The sequence below is a fragment of the Ictidomys tridecemlineatus genome, chromosome 7 (genome assembly GCF_052094955.1).
Source record: "Ictidomys tridecemlineatus isolate mIctTri1 chromosome 7, mIctTri1.hap1, whole genome shotgun sequence".
NCBI classification, from domain to species: Eukaryota; Metazoa; Chordata; class Mammalia; order Rodentia; family Sciuridae; genus Ictidomys; species Ictidomys tridecemlineatus.
Window position 1 is genome coordinate 50,420,537 of NC_135483.1, and position 5,895 is coordinate 50,426,431.

Genomic DNA, 5,895 nt, shown 5'->3' on the forward strand with positions numbered 1-5,895 from the left:
TATAGAGTACATATGTAATCTGTGTTTCATACATACATGTTACATACACACATTACAGCAGTCCCCCTTTACCTGCAGAGATTGTTTTAAGATCCCCAGTGGATGCCTGAAATCATGAAGAGAATAAAACCCTATATGCACTATGTTTCATCCTGCACATACATGCCTGTGTTAAAGTATGATTCATATATTAAGCTTAGCAAAAGATTAACAATAAGAACTAATAATAAAATAGAACCATTATAGAATGTTCTGCAATAACATAGCCAGCACCACTATTCTCGCCCTTTGGTGATATTATTAAGTAAATGAAGGATACTGTGATACTGTGACAGTCCATCTGATAATCAAGATGGCTAGTAAGTGACTAACAGACAGGTGGCATAACAGCATGAATGGTGGATAAAGGATGATTCACATCTGGGCAAGAGGGAGCGACACAGTAGGAGCTCATCGGGATACTCAGAACAGCACACAATTTAAAACTTGTGAATGGTTTCTCAAAGTTTTCATTTAATGTTTTTGGATTATATTAACCATAGGTAAATAAAATCAAGGAAAAAACTACTTCTGTTACCAAAATGATGAAAACTACAGACATGTCACTCCTTGAGGGTGCCACAGAGAAGCTTCAGCTGGAGGGTTTTGTCTTTTGATTTTTCAGTCTGCTGAAAGGAAACATTTAAATCCCCTCAACATAATAAATAGTGTGTATATAACCTCAATAACCTGTAAATACTAGAATTGTCCAGAGAATCATTCTTAATCAGAGGCATTCCTACTTCTCAGTGTTTGTAAATCTCTCTTCTAAGTAACAACTCTATTGCTTTGTCCTGTCTGTGTTTTCTTGATGTATACCAAGTCTTTTTCTTCTGAAAAAATAGCTTGAGTGTCTTCTACATAGTGCAATAAAGCTTCTAGTTAGGAAAGAAACGAATGATGTAAAGTGAATGTGAAGTGAGAGGAGGATTTTAGCTATTTTAAGAAATGCTTTCTCCAAAAGAAGCATCAATATCTGTCTTAAATTAAGGAGATAGGAGAAAGGAAAGGGAGAGATGAAACAGAAATTGACTAACATTTCATCAGTTTGTTTCCTGGGGCTGTAATGTGATGGTACCAAGATATCCTTATTAGCCCAAGCTTCTTGGGATTTTTCTTTCTTTTTGCAAGGCTTGCTAACTTTAACACATTATCCAATTTGTTCGGTTAGACACATACCATTGTGGTGTATAAACTGTTTCCTACTCCAATTTCTGCAAAATAAGTCAGTGCTCAGACCACATTTACCAAGAAGGAGAAAATTTTGCACTTAAGATGGAATTATTCTCAGTTGCTAAGTGGATACCAATGGTTTGAGCTGGTATGTTTGGGTTTTAGGTGGCCAGCATCCATCCCCTCTGATTTGTGTAGGATCACCCTGATTACAGGACATAAACTATCCCTACTTCCTGTCTCTCAGTTCATGAGGGTCCAGGTGGCTGACTGCAGAGGTAGGTACCTGAGCCAAGCCTGGTCAGTCAAATGGCCTGGCACTGGAATCTAACTGTTGAGTGGAACAGCTGCTCAAAGTTGGGATCGCTTAATTTTCCCTACAGTTGACTACTCAGGAAAATAAATCTCTTATATCTGGTTGCCTTGAGCTCCAGAGCCTTCCATCTCTCTGACCTTCCCTTAGATTTGCATTGTAAGCAGATTGATTCTGATCATTATGCAAATCACTGCCAATAAATTCAAGTTTGTCTCTTAAATTATTTTGAATATGTTCTTTACAACCAAAGAAAAAATTGAAGTTGATATATGACAAAACATCTTAAAAATACAAAAAAAAAAAAAAAAACCCAACACACTAACTCTTTAGCACTGTCCAATCTGAGTTCCACCCCCAAAGCGTCCTATAAGGCAGTGGGACCAAATTTTGGCAAACCTCTCAGAATTTTTAACTTTTAAACAACATCCCATACTAAAGATGCTTTTCTGGAAACAGATGTCTAATTAATACTTTATTCTTTTTCATACCTTTCAAGGATGATCTACTTTTACAACTGTTCTCTCATTCATTTTGCTTCTTATTTTCAACAGAAGGGCAGCATGATGATTCATATCGAAATATTTTTCTTTTTAGGGTAAAACATCACCTATCGTAAGAAAATATTTTATTATTATATTTTTATTTTATTTTAAAGATAGAGAGAGGAGAGAGAGAGAGAGAGAGAGAGAGAGAGAGAGAGAGAGAGAGAGAAATTTTAATATTTATTTTTTAGTTCTCGGCGGACACAACATCTTTGTTGGTATGTGGTGCTGAGGATCGAACCCGGGCCGCACGCATGCCAGGCGAGCGCGCTACCGCTTGAGCCACATCCCCATCCCTATTGTTATATTTTTTAAATTTAACATTTTAGAACTTCTTTAATACTTATCTATACACTCATTGATGGCAAGCAATTGGTCTTGCCCAGGACTAACCAATAGACATATAATGAGAATCACATAGAGAAATTTTAAATTTCCCAATGGTCACATGTTTTGGAAGTAAAAAGAAATAGGTACAATGAATATAGATGATATTTTTTTTCATCCCAGTATATCTACAATAATATTTCAACATGTAATCAAAATAAAATTATTGAGATATTTACAATTTTTTATATATTAAGTCCTTAAAATCAGTGTGTGCTTTAACACTTAGAGTGCTTCTCAAATCAGATGCAAATTTCCGTTATAAATATTTGGTTCATATATAGATTTTATAAATTTTAGAGTTGAAAAAGTAGATTCAAATACCCAAGTTCCTCAAACATAAAGTTTCTGATAAATGACTTCAGTATCAATTTTTTAATTAACTGAAATTACATGCAATTAAAATTCAGTTCCTCTATTGCACTACCCACATTTCAAGTGCATGTTTCATGTGGCTAATCTATACTTTCTTTTTTTGTTGTTTAACTTTGTTTTGGGTACTGGGAATTGCACCCGGCAACACTTTACCACTGAACTATATCCCCAGCCCTTTTTATTTTTTATTTTGAGACAGGATCTCACTAAGTTGCTTAGGGCCTCACTAGGTTTTTGAGGCTGGCCTTGAATTTGAGATGTCCCTGCTTCAGCCTCCTGAGATTACAGTCATGCAACACCTGGCTACAAATACTCTAGACCTCACAAATCCACCTGAACTCTCTAGGCACATGTGTTCAACGATGGTGAGGAGAGGTGCTCAAACATTCATCAGATCCCACTCAAGGTATTAGCAGTTTAAACACTTCTCAATCACTTTTATTATTAAAAAATACAAGGATTTCTACTTGTATCTTCGGGTATGGTGCTACGGTTTGAAATTTGTTCCTTAAAGTTTGTGTTGGAAACTTTATCCCTACTTGTACTAATAGCATGTGGAAGTGAGACCTTTGAGAGAGAGGGATTATATGTAGGGACTATACATTCATAACCAGATTAATGGTCGATACATTTATGTGAACAGATATGTAACAATTGATCTATGTGTATTTTTTTTCCATTTTTCTTTTGGTCATTATGATGATTTCTCCTTCATTCTTAAAAGTTTGAAGATATTTATGTATTACAGTTGTTTTAGTGACCACATGAAGTATATTTATAAAAGCTGCTTTAACATTCTCTCCTTCTACCATGGTCCCCAGGATGGCATTAGTGGCTTCATAAGAATAGAGGCCTGAGCTAGTTACCTGCTGTCTGGCCATGTGATGTCCCCAGCCATGCAATGATGCAGCAAGAAGGCCCTCACGAGATGGGGAGATGCCGCTCTCATACTGTGGACTTCCCAGCCTCCAGAGCCGTTACTCAGATGAACTTTTTCATAAATTACCCAGTCTCAGATTTTCTTGTTTTAGTAGCAGGAAACAGATTAAGACTGGTATGTTAACCCTCATTAAACTGTATCTTTAGGGCTGGGGTTGTAGCTCAGTGGTAGAGCGCTTGCCTAGCATGCGTGAGGTTTGATTTTCAGCACCACATATAAGTGAATAAACAAAAAAGAAAGGTCCATCAACAACTAAACTATATATATATATATAAACTGTAGCTTTATAGATTTCATCAAATTCAGAAATTTTAAGGGTCCTTCTTTCTTCAAAGGTTTTTTTTTTCTTTTTCTGTCCTATATCCTCCTCTAACTGCCCCCTTAAACTACCCACCACTCTAAAACCAGCATTCCAGGATTCTAGTTACTACATGATCGTCAGCTTAATATGGTCCCATAGCTCACTTTTGCTTTGTTGTTTTCTTTTTTTCTATCTTTTTTTTTTTACTATTTTATTTAGTGTAGTTTCTATCTTCAAGTACACGTTTTTTTCTTCAGTGTTTAATTTGCTATTAATACCATCCATCGTATTCTATATTTTTCTTTTCAGATCATGTACTTTTTCTTTCTCTGCACCGCCCCCCACCCCACAATAGATAGAAATAGCTTGATCTATGCCTATTTTTTTTTTCTCTTTTTCTTTTGGTTGTTATGAGGATTTCCTCTCCTTTCTTAAAATCATGGAGTACATTTCTTAGTTGGTTTAGTGAAGACAGGGAGAATATTTATAAGAGCTGCTTTCACGTTCTCCCCTTCTATCATCTATGTCATTTCTGGATCTGTATCTACTGTTTGACTTTCCTCTTTGTTATAGATCGTACATCCCTGCTGGGGCCTGCCATAACAAAATATCATAGCCTAGGAGCTGAAAAACCGCATAAATTCATTTTTCACAGTTCTAGAGGCAAAGAAATCCAAGTCAAGGCACCAGCAGAGAGGGTATCCGATGAGAGCTCACTCTGGTTCAGAGTCGGCACTTTTCACTGTGTCCTCTGTGGACTGAAGAAGTCATAAACAAGCTCCTGGGGCCCATTTTATAAGGGCACTAATCCCATCCTGAGAGTTCTGCCCTCATGAATTCATCACCTCCCCACGACCCTGCCTCCTACTACCCTCACCTGAGGGTTAGAACTGCAATGCGTGTATTCTGGGGAGATGCAAACATTCAGGCCATCGCTGCTGCCTGCCTGCCTGCCGGCTGGGGCACGCTTACCCTCTTGTGTGTGCAGTCACTCTCTCACTCTCTCCCCTTCTCTCCCTAGCGACTTCCTTCCCAGAATGTTTCTCCACAAATTTCCTAAGCTCAGCAGGACTACCAAGTTGTTTGGGTTCCCTTTCCCCATAGAGGAATGATCCAGGGCCATGGAAGTGCTTATGTGATTGGTTTCCTTCCTGTGGGAATCTCTCTCTAGTGCTATCTGTTGTCCAATGTCTGCAAACTGTTGTTGCGTGTACTCTATGTCAGTTTTCTAGTGTTTGAGGAGAAAAGGCAGATCTAGCTTATGTTATTCTATCATGGTCTAAAGGATATAAAAATTTAATTGCCATTCATTTAATAAATGTTGATTCAGTGCCTACTGTATAGTAGAAACGGTGCAAAGATCTGGAGATTGACTGTTGAACTAAAAAAAATATGCAGTCCCTGCCCTCGTGGTTACAACAGCCCAACAGGGGAAAAAAAATAACTAAAAATTATTCAAGTAAATATGTATGAGAGGGAGCAGAGCGCTATAAAAGTATATAATGGGAACACCTGATTTAGTTTGGGAAATCAAGAAACAAAGGACATTTTAACTAAGATTTAAGGAATAAGGGAGATTTAGTGTCAATATTCTATAGAGTAGGAATATTACCGAAGAGAGCAGCATATGCAAAAGGCCTGTGGCAGAATGGGAACCATTAGAGATCATCCAGCCCAGCCCTTAGATTTCCCAATGAAGAAACAAGGTCTCAGAGAATTTATGACATGTGCCATTTGCAGAAGAGGGACTAGGAGTCCTACCTTCACATCTAGTGTTCTTCCCATTCCACGATATTGCTAAATAAATGTAGTGAATACCAGA